General features: G+C 38.6%; 1 protein-coding gene across 1 annotated transcript in view; it reads left to right on the forward strand.

The window, feature by feature from the left end:
- Positions 1-14,670: 14,670 nt before the first annotated feature.
- The window catches only part of LOC126100594 (ankyrin repeat and SOCS box protein 14-like), a 28,617-nt gene continuing 22,761 nt past the window's right edge, over positions 14,671-20,526 (forward strand). The window contains exon 1 of the mRNA XM_049911220.1: positions 14,671-14,745. The gene's annotated coding sequence lies outside the window, so the exon portion shown is untranslated. The remainder of the gene's footprint in view (positions 14,746-20,526) is intronic.

Here is a 20,526-nt window from a genome sequence, read left to right on the forward strand (position 1 = left end):
ATTTGAAGGAACACGTAGAAAATGTGGTGGGGAAGGCTAACCAAAGACTGCATTTTATTGGCAGGACACTTAGAAAATGTAACAGATCTACTAAGTTGACTGCCTACGCTACGCTTGTCTGTCCTCTTTTAGAATACTGCTGCCCGGTGTGGGGTCCTTACCAGATAGGGCAGGCGGAGTACATCGAAAAAGTTCAAATAAGGGCAGCACGTTTTGTATTATCGCGAAATATGGGAGAGAGTGTCACTGAAATGATACGGGATTTGGGGTGGACATCAATAAAAGAAAGGCGTTTTTCATTGCGATGGAATCTTCTCCCAAAATTCCAATCACCAATTTTCTCCTCCGAATGCGAAAATATTTTGTTGACACCGATCTACATAGGGAGAAACGATCACCACGATAAAATAAAGGAAATCAGAGCTCGTACGGAAAGATATAGGTGTTCGTTTTTTTCCGCGCTCTATACGAGATTGGAATAGACCTAATAGAGAATTGTGAAGATGGTTCGATGAAACCTCTGCCAGGCACTTAAATGTGATTTGCAGAGTATCCATGTAGATGTAGATTTCGATTGTGCCAAACGGCCGCAGTAATGAAAGTACAGTGCCGTACCAAGGCACAGTAATTTATAATATTAACGCTGACTCGTCGGTATCAGGAGAGAATTCTCTGTAAAACAAGAGAAGGTGCTGACAAGGGAAACTGCTCATCGCAGCCCCCTCAGATTAGTGGTAAGATTGCCCTATCGACAGCCCGTCAAAAACAGAACACAGATCAAGCGTGAAAACAGGAAGTAGGTGTACTGCCTATGAGAAAAAAGCAAAATAGAAACAGTGAACACCCCAAAAACACAAAGTGAAATACAGAACTGTTAGAAAAAGCAGTGGCGTCGTGGTTAAGGTGTTGGCCAACCACGCGTGTGAGCTGTGTTTAAAACTCCCTCGTGCCAATTTTTTTTTTTTTCACTGTTCGCTTTATTCAAATTTCTGTCTGTGTCGTAGTGTAACGTCCGTTTGCAACAGCGACGTGTAACGTAGGGACCTATAATGACAGTTGATTCTGCACAACTACTTTATTAGCAGCCGAAAGGAAGTGGCTTTCGAATGGGAACCGCAAACGTTTGATGACAAGGCGACAAGTGAACCGAATAAACCGGAAAAGACGTCTGGTGTGTCATACACCGCGTTAGTGACAGTACGTGTGTCATAAGATAGGAATCTCTTATCGACGTATCTAATTTGTACATTGGTAAGTGAGTGAGATACGCCTCCTTGCCCGATATAGGTGTTCCTATGAATGTGAATGTGGTCACTCTCAAGGACATGATGAAAACATAATAGTTTGTCGCGTAAGTTGGAACAAATGAATGCAACAGTTCCACAATCACACAGTTTCTCTGTGCTCCGTCAGAATACATGTTTTTAACGTTTTTGAAGTTGCGTTCCATTTTGGAAGTCTTGACCCTTGAATTCCTTTGTTGTAACATAGTTCGCACCCATTTATTCACTTCTGTGAGACTTCTATGTGGTATCTCGCCTGCTCTCGCTATTCATGACATTTACTTACATACATACATAACATATTCTTACCATAAGACTCATATTGTATAACCAAATACACAGTCGAACATTTTCTGTATCCAGAAAGGCCCGTACAGGACCTGCAACATGTGGTCGTGCATTATCCTGCTGAAATGTAGAGTTTCGCAAGGATCGAATGAAGGATAGAGCCACGGATCGTAACACATCTGAAATGTAACGTCCACTGTTCAGAGTGCCGTCAATGCGAACAAGAGGTGACCGAGACGTGTAACCAATATCACCCCATACCATCACGCCGGGTGATAGGCCAGCAGGGCGATGACGAATGCACGTTTCCAATGTGCGTTCACCGCGATGTCGCCAAACACGGATGTGACCATCATGATGCTGTACACAGAACCTGGATTCATCCGAAAAAATGACGTTTTGCCATTCGAGCACCCAGGTTCGTCGTTGAGTACATCATCGCATGCGCTCCTGTCTGTGACGCAGCGTCAAGGGTAATCGCAGCCATGGTCTCCGAGCTGGTAGTCCATGCTGCTGCAAACGTCGTCGACCTGTCCGTGCAGATGGTTGTTGTCTTGCAAACGTCCCCATCTGTTGACTCCGGGTCCGCAGCTCGTGGTCGTGCGGTAGAGTTCACGCTTCCCGCGCCCGGGTTCGATTCCCGGCGGGGTCAGGGATTTTCTCTGCCTCGTGATGACTGGGTGTTGTGTGATGTCCTTAGGTTAGTTAGGTTTAAGTAGTTCTAAGTTCTAGGGGACTGATGACTGTGGTTTCACCGCCAGACACCACACTTGCTAGGTGGTAGCCTTTAAATCGGCCGCGGTCCGTTAGTATACGTCGGACCCGCGTGTCGCCACTATCAGTGATTGCAGACCGAGCGCCGCCACACGGCAGGTCTAGAGAGACTTCCTAGCACACGCCCCGAGTGGTACAACCGACTTTGCTAGCGATGGTTCACTGACAAAATACGCTCTCATTTGCCGAGACGATAGTTAGCATAGCCTTCAGCTACGTCATTCGCTACGACCTAGCAAGGCGCCATTACCAGTTACTATTGATGCTGTAAAACATGTACCGTCAAGAGCGACGTTCACCAATTATGGATTAAAGTTAAGTATTCCAACAGATACGTCCTTTTTTGCGACAGTCTAATTTCCTTGTCCTGTTCCAGACCTCACGCCAGCCTGCGTGAGCTAAAACGCGTGCCTTTCGGCTTCCTCTCATAATTGGTGTTGGCTCTCCTGCCAACCCACAACAATGACCATAGATGTTAAGTCCCATAGTGCTCAGAGACATTTTGTTGACTCCGGGATCGAGACGTGGCTGCACGATCCGTTACAGCCATGCGGATAAGATGCTTGTCATCTCGACTGCTAGTGATACGAGGCCGTTGGGATCCAGCACGGCGTTCCGTATTACCCTCCTGAACCCACCAATTCCATATTCTGCTAACAGTCATCGGATCTCGATCAACGCGAGCAGCAATGTCGCGATACGATAAACCGCAATTGTGATAGGCTACGATCCGACCTTTATCAAAGTCGGAAACGTAATGGTACGCATTTCTCCTCCTTAAACGAGGCATCACAACAACGTTTCACCAGGCAACGCCCGTCAACTGCTGTTTGTGTATGAGAAATCGGTTGGAAACGTTCCTCATGTCAACACATTTTAGGTGTCGCCACCGGCGCCAACCTTGTGTGAATGTTCTGAAAAGCTAATCATTTGCATATCACAGCATCTTCTTCCTGTCGGTTACATTTCGCGCCTATAGCACGTCATCTTCGTGGTGTAGCAATTTTAATGGCCAGTAGTGTATGTAGTATGACAACTGCCAAGAGTACAGAAAGAGAACAAACATTTCAGTGACCAGACGAACAGTTCATAATGTTGTGAAAAAAAAACAGTAATATGTCACAAGGGAATTTTGAACACGGCTCGCCCTCTTGGCAGTCTGACATCATGACCCTTAATGACCCTTACCCACGACGCCATTGCTGCCTGAAGCTGTTCTTTATTGCAGTTGTTGTTCTTAGATTCTTCACTGTTTCTATTTTTTTTTTTTTTTTTTTTTTTTACAGTTCAATACACCTTCCTCCCGTTTTCATGTCTTGCCGGTGTTCATTTTTTGACGGGCTATCCACTAGGACTGGGTCATCTTACCACTAAATCTGAGGGGGGGCGGGGGAGGGGTGCGATGGGAAGTTCCCTTGTGAGATCAAGTGGCGCATCAAAGAGCCTTTATTCACGAGTTGTTATCCTCATTGTTTGTACGAGTATAACACAAGCACTTACGTATGTTGAAATTGTCCATAGGCCATAATGGATAATTCCACCGTAGTAATACCGGCTTTATAGCCTATCATTTGCCTGCTGGGTGATTGTACGATAGGCTACCAAAAAGTTCTTAAACATCTTGAAGAAATCGACATGGGAACTCGGGTATCCGTTTTGCACCATGAACCTTTTATATTGGCCACACAAAATCTGTAGTTACAGAGGTACTTGCAACTCCAATTATTATTATTATTATTATTTTATTGATATGCGGAGGGAATATATGGCAGGTATCGTCAGCTTCTTGCATCTTTAAGATAACTTAGTGGAACATTCACAATAAGATCAGAACTATGAACGTGGATAAAATAGTTTTGTATGATTACTACCCTAAGAGGAATAGCTTCCACATTGTACACATTTATTTTCTGGTGAGACCTCACACAAGTGACGCAACAGTGATGGTGAATAAGGAGATTATTCTTATTAGCAAGAATGCATGGCTACGTGTTATGACTGTATGCATTATTTTGGGCCGACCGCGGTGGTCTAGCGGTTCTAGGCGCGCAGTCCGGAACCGCGCGACTGCTACGGTCGCAGGTTCGAATTCTGCCCCGGGCATGGATGTGTGTGATGTCCTTAGGTTAGTTAGGTTTAAGTAATTCTAAGTTCTAGGGGACTGATGACCACAGATGTTAAGTCCCATAGTGCTCAGAGCCATTTGAACCATTTAACCCATTATTTTGGCTTAACCTGAAATACCACCTCTCATTAGCTGTAGTTCCGAGAGATATCGTCATTATGACAGTACCGGTATATTAAACCTGTAAGAGTACTCAAACATGGAAAAATGGAACGATCACGTGACGATCACGTCAGCAAGATGCGACTGTTTAGTGGTGTCATGCCGCAAAAACTCGTCATGTGGTACTCGTCGAAATATTCGTGATAACTGGTCTCCGTAGCACTGAATCTGTAGATGTCACTATTACTCGAACGATTTCAGGCCACTAGTATTTTGTGTACAGGCACTTCCAGTATTGTAGATAACATAATAACAGGTGAGGTAGGTAGTGAATGTAGTGTTTCACTTTTGGACCCATTTGCTTTTAAATGTTTGATGACGCAGTTTTGGGCATACATGAGAGTTATCTGAGACTTCAAGGGGAACAAACAGTATTCCTCTCATTCACACACACACACATTCGTAGTCTGAACATATTATGTGATCATAATTGAAGTGCTTGGTGAAATGCTGATAATTATGAGTGCACACTTCAGTTTTATAATGTGTAAATTATGACATTGTCAGAATTTTTTACTGTTGAAGTTTTTAAACTAACTGTGTGAGACACGCAGGCCTACTTCTCAGTTAATAGACATGTTTTTTCAATTGCTATATTTCTCTGAACTGCAGTTTCTTGGACCTCATGCCAGAGTGAGGTACTTATGGAAACAAATTATTATTACTACATTAAAACGTTTTATTTTTGTGATTATTACTATAGTATAACTTTTACTGTTATTATAATTAAAACTCTAGGCACTGTGGTACATTAACACTGTGGATTGATGGAAGATACGTATAGCATGTAACAGTGGAACAAAAACGTGTGATCATCAAGCAGCTGCGGTTGCGAAGTTTCAGGCTGGAATAAAAGAAAGTACCGAACTACGGAAGCTCTTCGTCAGGATTTTTCAGCAGCAAATTTGTTTGTCCACAACAAGTCAAAGTAACAAACATAAGAACTGCTACATTGTGTCAGAACCTAACCTATCAAATTCTCACACCTTTGGTGAAAAAAAAAAAAGTTTCGCAGCACTTCTGGACGAACAATATAGCGATATGGAAACTGCAGCATTGGGAAAAACAAGTGTTTTGGCTGATGCAGTAAATCTTAACTTCGAAATTCCAGAGGTGCAAAATAACGACACGAAAGTGGATAGCAGAAACAGACCTACAAAAAAACAATGCCATGAGTGATAAAAAAAATTAAGATACCGGTTCTCTCCGATCGCCATGGGCGTACTATTTCGCAGAAACTAAGTGAAATAAACTTCAACGTGACATTCTTCGTAAAACCTGGGATACCTGTGGGTGAAGTATTAAAAGTATGCAAAAAACTGTCCGAGTTTTAAAGGGAAACGACGTCGTTATGTTAATGGGAGGCTCTAACGGTGGTTGTGTCATAATAGTGCAAAAGAGACTATCAGAGCAAAAGAGAAGGCCCTCAACAGTCTAGCAAATGAAAATTTCATCCTTTCCAGTATACCCGTACGCTATGATTTAATTCATACTCCGTGTGTAAACAAAGAAATCGAAAACACTGATAGGAAACTACAGAAAATACGTAAAGCGTCTTCAGATGCACGTTTTCTTGAATTACATGCCTATGAAAGAACATATTTCACCAAGCATGGCATGCACTTAAACAACTCGGGTAAAAGATTTCTTTGCCATAAAGAAAACACATCCGAAATCAAAACAAGCAAAACAAACCTAAAATTATCCTGAATATGGAATCACAACGACAAGACGTAACATCTTCTTAGACTGATAGCGTGAAATAGAACAATGCTTCGCCAACTGACCAACAAGTTGAAACACAAGATTCATCTAAAATTACCTCATCTGCTGAGGTTGTGACCTTACCATAAAAAAAACCATCATCTGCAAAAGAAGAAGGAACGTAATCTGCAAAAGAGATGCTGCCAACCACAGTATCAGTAGTATAGCATCAACAAGAACAGCAGTGCAAACATCAGCAGCAGATCTTCCGACAGCTGCAGGTGCAGCACCTGGACCCACGGAAACAAGCGCAAGGAACAGGAAGCCCACACAAAAGGACCAAAATCTTTGGTACCAGAGAATGATTGGTAGCATTAGAGGACCTCTCACAAGAGAAAGATCCAACAACCAGAGGGATGGGTATGTGACTATCAGAACACATACAGTCATAGTGTACCAGAATTAAAGCATTAACTGAGCCACAGCGTCAGGTACTGAGACAAATAGCTCCCAGAGGAATACAGACGGAGGCAAACTACTCACTTTTCTACAAATTAACATAAGTTGCATTAGAAATAAGCTTTTAAAATTAGAACATTTGTGTAGCATTAAGCACATTCATATTATATACGGCATGTACCGGTATCTAAGCAGTGGTTAACCTGAGAACAAGTAGGCCTAAATACGAGAGTAATCCGAAAAGTAAGACCTCCTATTTTTTTATAAGTGCATAGACCTGTTTATTTCTACAATGGTTTACATCAGTTTACAGCTTGAAAATTTAGCTATTTTTCGACATAATCACCATTTCTGTCGATGCATTTTTATAGACGCTGTGGCAGTTTTTGTATGCCCATGTCATACCAGCTCGCCGCCATGCTGTTCAGAAAGTTATGAACCTCTTCTTTCTCCTCGTCATCGGAGCTGAATCGATTTCCTGCCAAATGTTCTTTTAACCAAGGGTACAGGTGATAGTCACTGGGTGCCAAGTCAGGACTTCAGGGTGGGTGGGTGATCATGTTCCACTGAAACTGTTGCAGGAGAGCAACGGTTTGCCGAGCGATGTGTGGGCGAGCGTTCTGATGGAGAATGTGTACGCCCTTACTCAACATTGCTCTTCTCCGGTTCTGAATTGCCCGTTTGAGTTTTTTCAGGGTCTGACAGTACCTGTCAGCGTTAATTGTGGTCCCAGCGATTCAGCTCCGACAACGAGGTGAAAGAAGAGGTTCATAACTTTCTGAACAGCATAGGGGCGAGCTGATATGACGTGGGCATACAGAAACTGCCAAAGCGACTACAAAAATGCATAGACGGACATGATGATTATGTCGAAATATAGCTAAATGTTCAAGCTGTAAACTGATGTAAACCATTGTAGAAAGAAACAGGTCTATGCACTTATAAAAAATAGGAGATCTTAGTTTTGGGATTACCCTCATATATTTGTTCCGTAACAGTACGATTTTACAGACATAATGTGTAGAAAACAGAGAAAGAATGGTGGGGCTGGAATTTTTGTCAAAGAAGAAGTAAAATTCATCAGAATTTATTTATCTACATGTTACTTAGAACTGGATGGGTACCGTCAACTGGGGCTACATTGGCCCAATTCTTTGCAATTTCTAGTTCAATTCTGTAATATTTCGAATAAATCTGTAACAATAATTTCACAAAAAATTGTCTTATTTAACAGATGTTTACTCAACTATTACACCACATTAATGAATTCTGCAGACCTTTTTGGTAACTGAGTGTATGTTTTCAAAAAGTGGGCGAATTTTGTACCAAAGTGGGGTACTTTGTCCCAATTAATTTTTTTCCTAATTAATAACCCTTTTGATCGTTTTGGGTCAATTGTACATCTGATTATAGGGAATTGTGATAGTGTAGCAACAAAACATAGCAACATTTCAAGGAATTTTAGTTTATTTACAAGAAAATTCTGAACCGAACAAGTCCGTTACCCGTATATGCATACAACAAATATTATTGCTACACATTACAAAATTAATTAAAATGTTTAAACAGAACAGTGGGATGCTTTACACTGTATCTGATATAAACTGTCTAACTCAAGCACTTGAAAAAATTCCCTCTTGGAAAGCAGTTTTTTTGGGGGGGGGGGGGATTTTTCTTGCAACAAATGACCACGGATATGTCATTATGTCTTTCTTGTGGGGCCACTTCCAGCATTTCTTACTTTTCTCCATACAGTCCACTGTAGAGCCTTCGAGAAGGTCTATTTTTAGGATAACTCCAGGGTATTCTTGTTCATCATAAATAACTGTCACAAAGTCACTCACTTTTACAATAGTCGACATTTCCTCTCTTGGTAATATGGGGGGAGTCGTATGTGTAGATTCTTGCTGCTCACAGATTTCTTCCTCAGAAATTTCCAACTCTTATAATGAATCATGAATGCTGAAATTATCAGACTCTGACTCTGAAGATTCAAAGGCCTCTATTATTTTTCTTGGTTTTCCCTTCTTTTTCGGAATAGATTTACTAACTCAGACCAGTTTCTTTGGTAATTTTCATAGCCATGGCTGGTTCTGTAGTTTCTCCAACTTGCTGTATACTGTCCATGCTTCTATAGGCTTTAGCTCTTGTGAGCATTTAATACAAATTTCAGTTATACCAATCACACAGTAAAAGTGCACCCCACAGTATTTTATAACACTTCTTACTAGAGTAATAAAGTTTTTATCTCAGGCTCACCCAGTGTAGAATTCTTGGTGCATAAGTGGGCGGATGTGGCAGCAGGTCAGTACCGGTGAACAGAAGGTGGTGCTGGTGGCGGTGGATGTAAGTTGCTTACCGCATCTGCATCCCCGCAATGTGTGTGAGAGCTGTATACTCCCCACACTGGATCTTCTTGGTCAAATCATTCTAGCTGTATCTCTTCTTAGTCTAATATGTCAATATCTTCTCTGCGGTTTTTAACATTGTGACTTTCTTACGTCTTCTCTCTTTTTACATTCACAAATTTTCTCCATCTGATACTTTGGGCTTAATTCAATTTCTTGGAATGGTTCTTTCATCTCATTATGCTCGGTTGCTATGGCAACACATGATGTCTTCTTATCTTGTTTTCGTCTCAAAATTCCTGTTTTCTTCTGTCCGGTCACGGTCACCACATTCTAACGATTTAGATGACTAAGAGTGTGTGAAGTTGGATTGCAGCCTTCTCACTTCTCTTATATGAGTTGACTTACTTGGCGTACTCAGCCGATCTTCTCCTCTGGATAGCCGGCTTCTGGAATCTCTATGAACTTCTTCTCCGAAGAGTGATGCTATGTACAGGAACCTTAAAGACTCTCTCTCTACTTGCAAAATAATTAGATACTCGAAGAATACTTTTCAACAACTATCGGTATATTTTAGCTTTATAAAGAATAAAATTCACACTTTGCATATAAACATTTGACTTCTTGTAAGTCACTCGTATCGTCTCACATTAGAAACAGATTTAAGTACATTTTGGAAAAGAGTTGGCTTAACAACCATAACTCTATTACAAACAAATCATGAAATACATCTTACCTCCAGAAAGTCCAAGATAAGAGTTGTTTTCATAATTCTGAATCTCAAATGTTTGTTTTATTTATAACATTGGTCACTGATACGATTAACGTGGAATAACTCAGAAGTTCCGCAGTTCTTTCTAATTCTTTCACTACAACTTCCATGGATCGACCGACAAGTACTTGTCGGTGCCGTTCGACCGCCATGTCTACAATCTTCTCACGACAAACTTCAAACCTGCGCACACAAACATGTTACGCGCAGTAGACAGAATTCTATCATCCCACTCTCACATCTAAAATATCATGTGTTCGAGACAGTGGAAGGCCGAGTGTTTGTAGAATTTATGCCGAAATTCTCGAAGCACTACAAGCTGGATGTCCTGTCGTGGTGGTACATGAATTTTCTGAGCTTAAGTTTTTGAGACAATTTTACTGTTTTGTTCTTGATTAGTGTTAACTAAATGCCACTGATCAATAGCTGTTTGTTGATGACAGTATATTGTTCTTAGACTGTAAACTACATGATGTTGTTATTTCCTGTAATGCACTACTATAAAGATGGTTAAAGTTCACCTTTTGTGGTCACCTATTGGTACTAGTTAACGACAAAAATATCTGGTGAATAGTTTAAGATTTTCTTTAATAACTTCATATGATGTACAATATGTTAATAGTTCCTGTTTGATTGTATCATTATGTTTTACATTAATGTTATTTCTGCTGGTACTTGGTTCTGTATGTTCTGGTTTTTAGAGAATAATATATTTACTCTTTAATTGTGTGGAAGTTTTATCAGTGTATATTTTTTGAGCACCAAGGAATGTCATAAAGTTTATTTAATAATTCTATGATCCTGAGTGAATATTCAGCAGCTTTCCACTGGGGAAACACTGTTTCCTAGCCATCCTGCTCAGTTGGTATAAAATCTTAATAGAGAATGGTTTCAGATAGCAGTTTTCCTGCACCACACTAATCTGTATACCCTGTGATAAGTAAAAAATATAGGTACTTGTATGGAACAGTTGCCTCCATACCCCATAGCAAAATTGTTTGACATGGTATGGCTGCCCACCGTTAAATCTGTGATTTTCTGTACTGTGCCCTGTCTATTGGTCACTATAACCTGCAATAGTTGACCAGAACCTCTGTCATCAATGCAATGTTTCCCATGATGCCTGATTGATTGCAGCACTTTTATCCAAATCGAGGTACTTATTTAACACCCTCGATGCAATGAATGATGTCTGCAAGGCCATGGAGACATAGTCTACCATAAGCTGGTTACCCACAGTGTGACCATAGTGAAATAAGATGGGATTCAAAGCGACCACTGCTCAAAAACCAATAGCTAGTCTTAATTTACACTAGAAAACAATGTTAATGAAAACTGTGTGGCAGGAATTGCAAGAACAAAAAATGTGTTACATAGTCCTGACCCATTTTGAGACTCTTTCCAGCAGCAGGATGTCTTTATATCTCCAGAGCATGAGGAAAAGCATAGACTTCTGATCATCCAATTCCTTTGACTATATTCAATGATTCTTAGCAGGATTCAACCATTTTTGCAAGCCAGATGTGGCCGTACATCTTATTACATAGGGTTTTATATTGTTTTTCCTAACCTTTAAAGGAATAAATTTCTTCTTAACGATTATTGAATTGTTCAAATACATATAGTGAGGCTATAATCAATATATTCAACTTTATATTTATTTGTGCAGAGTTGTCCAGAAGTCAACTTACTATACACATTATTAAATGTGGCACTTCATGTAGGAGGTGGGAGAGGGAGGGAGGGAGGGGGGCTGGGGTCTCCGTAGAGCTATATCTGCCACTAACTTCACAAGACAGGCAGCATACACAACAGAAATACATTAGTAAATACTTCAGGGGCAGAGGAGACCACTCACCAAAAAGTGGAAGCATTGAGCTGTCAACAGACACACACAATAAAGAAGAAAAACTTGTTAGCCTTAAGAATGAATCCTTTATTGAGCTACAATACAAATACACACGCAAAACACATACACATGAGCCTGTGTCTCTACATAGTGCCAGCTGGACACTGGATTGTGCAGGCAGGTGGCAGCATGTAGGGGCACAGGTGCAGTTGTGTGCATGCATGTGCGTGTGGGTGGGGAATGGGTGGGGGGCAGGGGGGGTGGGGTGGGGGGAGGGGCTCACACATGTGTTGATACTCTAGTTTGAGGAAGGATCATCCCAACAGCTAGGGTTTCCTTCTCGTTTGTGTGTGCCTGTCGGTGACTCAACGCTTCTACTTTTTGGTTAGTGGTCTCCTTTACTCCTTAAGTATTTACGTTCTACTAGAATTTTCTTGCTATAAACATGCATTAGTGTAGAACCCAAGGAACAGAAGATATACAGTGGTAAAAATCATTGAAATGATTTTATATAAGTTTAACAGAAGTACAAAATGCAAATATAAGATGCTACTGCAAACAGTATTGTTTCGTAACTAAGGGTGGCACCTACCTGAAATAAGTCAATAGCAGCTGACTTCTGTTGACATCTCTGCATCTGACTCCCTCCACAAAAGTGCCAACTTATTTTGTGCACACATTATGATATACCTGAGAATCTTCTTCTGCAGCTTAATTAACTTTTGAATAAGACATGGACTGCAGCCCCCATATTATCACACTTAAGGAGCAAAGGAGACACCTCACCAAAAAGCAGAAAAAAAGAAAAGCTTGTTAGCCTTCAGAATGAATCCTTTCTTGAGCTACAACACAAATACACACACAAAAACATGCACATGGGCCTGTGCCCCTACACAGTTCCGGCTAGACACTGAATTGTGCAAGCAGGTGGCACTATGTTGGGACACAGGCACAAACAAGTGTGTGCATGTGCATGTGTGCGTGTGTGTGGGGGGGGGGGGGGGGGGGGGAGAGGGCTCACACATGTGTTGATGCTTTAGCTTTAGGAAGGATCACCCTGAAAGCTAAGGTTGCCTTCTCTTTTGTGTGTGCCTGGTGATGACTTAATGCTTCTACTTTTCGGTTAGTGGTCTCCTTTACTCCTAAAGTATTTATGTTCTACCAGAATTTTCCTATTATAAATATGCATTAGTGTAGACCCCCAAAGAACAGAAGATATACAATGGTAAGAATCATGTAAATGATTTTATATAAGTTTAACAGAAGTAGAAAATGCTATTATAAGATGCTACTGCAAACAATATTGTTTGGTAACTAAGTGTGGCACCTATCTGAAATAAGACAATAGCAGCTGACTTCTGTTGACATCTCCACATTTGGCTCCCTCCACAAAAGTGCCAACTTATTTTGTGCATACAGTATGATGCGCCTGAGAATCTTCTTCTGTAGCTTAATTAACTTGTGAATAAGACATGGGCTGCAGCCCCTGTCTTATTATGCAGTATGGTATGTAGTTGGGCTATAGTACAACATATCTGCATTTACTGTCTCAAAGTTTATCCCAGTTAGAAGTGTGCTAAAGCTTATTTTCAAGCAAATTACATGGGTGCAACCTTTATCTGTCTCATTTATATCAGTAATCTTCTACTTCCTCTGAAACTGAATCTAAAAACTAAGACAAATATAATCTGATAGTTATAAAAATTGTCATATGGCATTGGAGGTGGGAGACCACAAGGGGTGGGTTGAGCTACCAACTTGGAAAAGTTTTCTGCATTGGTGCAATTGACAACTGCCCTTCTTGTAACATGATTGATATATCTCAAGTGTAACTGCTGAGTTTAGGAGACTGTGACATTCTGTATGCATGTGGTTTGCTTGTTGTACTGTTTCCAATTGTAGATCGATTTTTTTATTTTTTATTTTCAAAAATATGTCCCATCCTCTCTCATATGTAGAGAAACAGTTAATTCCAGTCCTTTTGTCTTTCAATCTTTTGTGAGTGTAGTGCCATCTGCATGCATTATTATGCTTTAACTAGTACTAATGGTATGTTATTCAAAGATAAAATGATGAGAGAAGTTCTCCTAGTACTTGTACCATAGGAACACTATATTTTTTCATTTGAAAATTTTGAGCATTCTCTTTCAATAGTACTATACATCTTACTCTGCTCAAGAGTTCTTTGAGTTTGTAACAAATGACCCACATTTCTTATGAGAATTAACAATAAATAAACAAATACTTTATTATATAACCATATTCATCATGCAGTGAACTATTTTATTACTGTCTTGCGTACTTATTGTTATTTTTCTATTTAATTATTTGTTGTCTCTGCTGTTTACTTAACTAAGCAGTGAATTTAACTTAAAATTACTCTGTTAAATAATTATTTATTGCTGTTATCATTCATTTAACTATGCAGCATATCTTATCTTGTATTATTTTCTTGTACTCAGTGACATTTGCCTTACTTTTTTCTCTGACTTTGACAACACCAGTTGCATATAAAGATGATTAAAGGTGTGCAAAGCATTTGTATTTGAAGGAAAATGATCCATCTCTTATTTAATGTAATACAACAATGCAAATATTTGTTCATCAACAATTATTTTAATAAACACAGTGCTACAACAATACATATGTGATATGTTGCCATGCTGATAGGTAAGCTCACAACTATTAATGCATGCTGAGTTTTGTGTATGATTTGTGTGTGTGTGTGTGTGTGTGTGTGTGTGTGTGTGTGTGTGTGTGTGTGTGTGTTTGCACACGCGCACGATTGCACATGTGGGTACTGGGAAGCTGTCTTCGAGAGGAGGAGAGATGGAGGGGAAGAGGGAAGTCCGTGTCACGTTGGCTGCGTCTGCGTGTGCCTGCTCTATAAATACCTGGACCAGATGCGCAGCTGCCAGTTGCGTAGTCTGAGCTCTTGCAGTGAACTGTCTGTCTTACTCCTGTCTGTAGCTAATTGCTGGGTAAGTTGATGTGACAGCTGAAGTGTGTGTTGGTTTTTGGATACTGTGGAAGCTGTATTTCTCTATACTAAGTTATAATCAAAGCTAGAAGACTGCTGTTATTTCACACAGCACCATAGTTCTTTTTTGTGTTTTGAGGAAGTGATGCAGAAGTGGAAGAGTATTTTTATGTTGTTGTAGTGAAATACAGAAGAAAAGTGATATGTGAAGACAACTGGAATGCATCTTAAAGGCAGTAAAACACATGCTGGCATGTTGTGTACTCTTGGCATATGCACACAACACTTTGTTCTTAGAGATGTATGGATCAGGAGGGTCATTTAGAAACCATTTTTGCACATGCATAAAAAGATGACATATAATCCTGTTATGGACCATCATGTACACAGGCTACATAACACCTGTACACCTGTACACAGGCTACATAACACCTGTACAACTATTTTGGACTTGTGCTTGTGTCAGCACATACATAGACAAATTTCAGTACACAGTGTTTACTCTAAAATGTCTTTCAGAGACATATTAGTTATATACGCTCGCATGCTCATTACAGATATCATTTGAGAGTCACAGCTCTTTCAGAAAGGTAGGGGGGGGGGGGCTGTCATGAATCATTTACACATTTACGTATTTCAGGTCTGTTTCTTTCTTCAAGGAGTTAAGCATCATACTTGAAGTGAAATGAAATAAAAGTATCATTGTTGGTAGTTCTTTAATATATCAGAACAAAAAATATGAAACCATTAGGTTTTGCTAACTGGGAATCAATGCTGAACCATGGACCTGATGTTTTGTGATACAATTCACTTTCTCTGGATAGCAAGATTTGTTTTTAATAGACCTGATGGAAATGTCACAAATTAAAAAAATGTAAAGTCGGAACTATAAAAATGGCTAGTAAATTGGAAATGAGATATTCATGAAACTGAAAATAAATAAGTTGTGTAACAAAAACATAAAAAATAAATCAGCAGTGCTTGGCTGTGAGAGGCAATGCATCAGTTCTTTGTCCTCTCACTGTTCAGTGGCAGGGCTTCCCCAAGAGCATGACCTTGGTAGTTATTTGTGGAGCTTCCCTAATGTCTTGAGATGGCACAGAAATAGCCTCCAAGCACATGGCACTCAAGTTTTCTTTGACAGTTGCCAGACAAATGAACTGAACCAGAGTGGCCAGATATCATATTTAGCCAATGTTTATTTCTATATTATCTTGATTTTTGAGGTATTACATGTACTTCATTAAATCTGTATAGCATTATTAGCCATTGTAGCTTTTGTAATAGGTGAAATTACTTCAGAAGGCTCTTTCCTGTCTCATAAATTTTCCTAGGTGAATTTCTCTTTTGAAGTATTGTAAAAGAAAAAGTTTCACTGAACTAACAATATGTAAGTAAAGACCACTATCAACTAAAGGAGAAATGCAAAAGTGCTTCCATCAGTAAACCTAGCTGCCACTGACATCATAGAAGCTTATATATAAATGGTGCTGTTTTTACATACTGGACTTCTATTCTGATGCTTAGTTAGACCCCTACATGTCACAGTCCCATGAGTCTCATATTTTCTGATTAAGTAACTGCAGTAGACGGTACTGTGAGGTCATCGCCAATACCCTTCCTTTTCTTAGTATTGCGTCTCACCTGTAAAAGTCATAAAATGTTAACACGCAAAAAACATTCTCTATCAAGTGGTCCTGTCTCCATAAAATACATTCAGTCATCCATATTTCACTTATAACAAGAATCAACTGATTAATGATCATTGACTGAGGAAACATTGCTGTGATAAGTATTCTCTTTTAGGACAGTAACAAAATTGATCAGGACAGTAGTAAATACATTCATTGCAACAGTTCTTTCAACAGTTCATCAGGCTGCAAACTCTACGAAAAGGACAATTTCAACAATGAGAGACTTGTTTTTTGCTCTTTCCAGGTCCCTGAACATTCTTTATCAGGAATTAAGAAATGAACATAACACATGGAAACAAAATACAGAAAACAGTTTTTTCAAGTTGTTTTTATGGATCGAAGAGTTTCATGGTATGGGACTTGGTGCTGGAATCCATGAAATGTGTTTTATGTTTGTATGTAACTGGAATAGCAACAGTTTTAGCAGGTATCTGCATTTCAGACATATCATTATCAGACTGAAAAATCTCCAATTAATACTGCAATGCATCTAGGAAAGGAGGCTTTTAGATTTCTAATTTTTCTGCTCATACAGATATACTGAGAACAGTTTAGTGGGTGGATAATGTCACTTAGTGTTTGAGAAGTTATGTACAAAACATCAGAATTTTAGAAAGGAAAAGGCATGACTTGGATTTTCTTTGGGTTATTTATAATATTGAGGAAATTAATAGTTTTGAATGCAACTCAGGGAGAAGAGGGAGGGCATGATGTGAAGATACTTGCATGCTGCAATTACTTTTAAGTAGTATTTCATCAGGAAGTTCCACTGATGGCATTTTGAACTGCTGATGGCACTTCTCAGCTATGCCATGGATGCTTTCCAGCTGGCCGATGAGACCACAGACAGGTGGGCAGCAGCAAATGTACCAACACAACAGACACTTATTTTAAGAACAATGTCATTAACACTGCCAAGCTCATTGTGTAGGCCACTTCCTCGCACTAAAACCTGCAGAAATACATACACAGAGCTCATTAACTAAGTCAGTAGAGATACATTCTTAAGCATGTTATTACAGTGCATAAATTTGTTAACAAGATAGTCTAGACATATACTGAAATATTTTTAAATTGTGAGTTTTGTACCTTTCAGAAAACATTTTACTCCATTAAACTTCAGTGCAATTGTATATCCTGATATGTTTCACCAGCTTTTAAAAATGTAGTAGTAGAAATTATAAAGTACACAAATTCAGGAAAAAAATATATTGTGACAACCAAATAGCAGTAATATTTCCAAATGCATACAATCTCATCAATATGAAACAGGTGGATATCTGCAGATAAAATCAAGTAAAATAACATGCCAGTGAGCCAACTGTCACTCAATATACAATTATTAAGGTCAGTAGGGTCATTATTCTCTGTATAGCTGCTACTCACTTTTAGTATGAGTGAATCATTCTCAAATTATAAAAGTAAGTGCTTTGTGTTAACTGTACCTTTCCACTTTTCATGACTCAATTTTAAATGTTTTTACATACATGGAGGAGGTGCACAGAAATAATAAAATAAACAGTCCACATATAAATAAATAATGAAATATGCATAAATTGAGGTTTGATTGCTTTCGCTGATGTGTTACGGATGTTATAACTGTACTCACTTCAAGCAGTTTTCTTTGAATGTTCATAAGTGTGTTGCTGAAGATGTGTGACATATCACTTATTATTGACACAGTCAGACAATTTGTATGAATTAGAAATATCAATGATTCCTACACATTTCTAATAAAACAAGCCCTCTTCTTGTTTTTGATCATTTACTGGTAGTATTTTTCTAAATATTTTTCTTGGTAGCACTCTGTAAATGACTTTCTTGTAAAATATAATCATTCTTTCTACATTTAGAAAAGTGACATGTTTTCTTGTGATTAAGATTTACCATCTTCTGCTGCACTTGTTGCCGTTGTGATCCACTCACGATTTCCAGAGTACTATATTAACTAACACATTTTTTTTTTAAAATATAAACTTCTGTAAAAGATTTCTGCGCACCGATTAATAATTCCATGTAATATTGTTAACCACACTTTATGTGGTAAATATAATTATCATATACTAAACTGTGGAATACAGGAGCAATGAGCAAGCAAAACACATACTGCATGTAGGTTAAAGTGTTGCAGGAAGTAATAGAACTAATTTTCCTGAACAGCTTAGCATAAAATAATTTTGTATCTGAAATTTAATTGATGTACTGGAACTTCAGTTAATTGTATTACCTGGCAACAATGTTAAACTTTCTTTAGTGGGAGTTCAAAACTACTGTTGATAGTAAAAGGAACTTACTTAGGAAGATAATTTTTCTTTTAACTCATTCAATATGCCCAAATGTCATCCTTCTTGATATGGTTCACTTAATGCAGGAGTTTGTGTGTGTGTGTTTTCATGTTTATAAGGGTGGGGTAGGTATTACTCTTTTTATCTAAACCACTTATGAATTTGTTTATTAACAGCCTGATTAGAAGCTTAAGTTGTGTTTGGTGATTTATTTTGAGGATGACTACCAGATAGCTCATAATAACTATCTTCTGAAACTGTTCTTGAATCACCTGTGTGAGAATACTGAGATTTAAAATCAATTATTAAAATACATCTCTTAAAATATTATAAGCATTTGTACGTAATCAAACACAAATATTAACTCTTTAAGAACTATGTGCAAGTTGAATACATAGTAAAAGAAAGAAAACTATTAAGATAACAGAAATAAACTGGCATCACATTAATATAATAATTTGATAAAATGACAAATTAATACTACAAGTTGAAATTTTCTCTGTGCTAATTTACGAAAAGTAAGATTCAATAAAATACTTTAAAAATTTACAAGATATACATTTTCTTCAGTTAAAATAGTAGAAAGTCCTTTGGAAATCTGTAGCTGTCCTGCTGTCAACCACTAAATCACAGTGAGTGTAAACTTAATGTAGCAGAGAATGCAGTGCTTAGCAGTTGATCCTGTCTTCCAAAGATGTAGTTGTGTGTCATAGGAAATTGCTGTACTCTGAGCCAAATCATGGTCTACCTTTTTTTTAATGTAATTTGAAGGATGTGGCTGTGGTCAATTGGTGGTCTATCACATTTTCTCTGTTATGGAGAACCTCTTTTCATTCCATTGGAAAATGGTTCGATATGCAAGGAGACAAGTGTTGCTTGCAACTGCATTCCCTCCAAGTGTCCTTAGCTACTGTATCAGCTACATTACTGCTCCCATATTCTATATATCCTGCTTTTCATTACTCAGATTTAGAATACCTTTTAGCATTGTCTGTTGCGCACTTTACAGGATTATCTATCATTGCATTGATTTTCTATTAAATCTCTTGATCTCAATGCTTCTACAACTCCTTCTTTCCAAGTTTTTCTCAGCCTTCCAAATTTTCTGCAGTTTGGTGTTATCCACAGGTTAGTTTTCTTAGGTAACATGGATTCATCCATCCTTTGGACATGATGGTACCATATTAACTGTTTCCATTCCATGTCAGGTTTTAATAGCCCTTCTACATCCATTCATAATGGATCATATTTGTTCTTTCATATGGATATTACCAGTGGTCATCTGAACACATCTATTTTGGTGAACTTCAACTTTCTCTCCTTATCCTTTGTACCTCTTCATGACTCTGCCCCATATCACAAGGAACTTTTAATTAGAATTTCATAGATAATGTATTTCCATTTCTCTGTTATTTTGCTACTCTCAAGGATTCCATTTAAACAAGCCTTATAGCCTGAGTTATTCATTTCATAATTTCTTGATCATCTTTACTTATGGTATAAAATCCTACTCCTAAATATGTATAATTACTACAAGCTGTAATTTACTCTGTAATGAGTTGGATTCTGGACAGTTCTGCCACTATTGCAAGATATTTTGTTTTCTTTGCGTTAAGTTGAAAGATCCATTATTTACATCTTCCTGAAGTTTTTATACCATATATTTTAGATCATCTTTTTCATTGGCAATCATAACTTCATCATCCACAAATTTCAGTGTATACAAGCAGGTTGCCTCTGCATTTTCTTTTCCATTGATTTAGAGATCTTGCTAAATACATTTCAAAGAGGGTTCAGGTACTG

Source organism: Schistocerca cancellata, chromosome 9 (assembly GCF_023864275.1).
Source record: "Schistocerca cancellata isolate TAMUIC-IGC-003103 chromosome 9, iqSchCanc2.1, whole genome shotgun sequence".
Taxonomy (NCBI): Eukaryota; Metazoa; Arthropoda; class Insecta; order Orthoptera; family Acrididae; genus Schistocerca; species Schistocerca cancellata.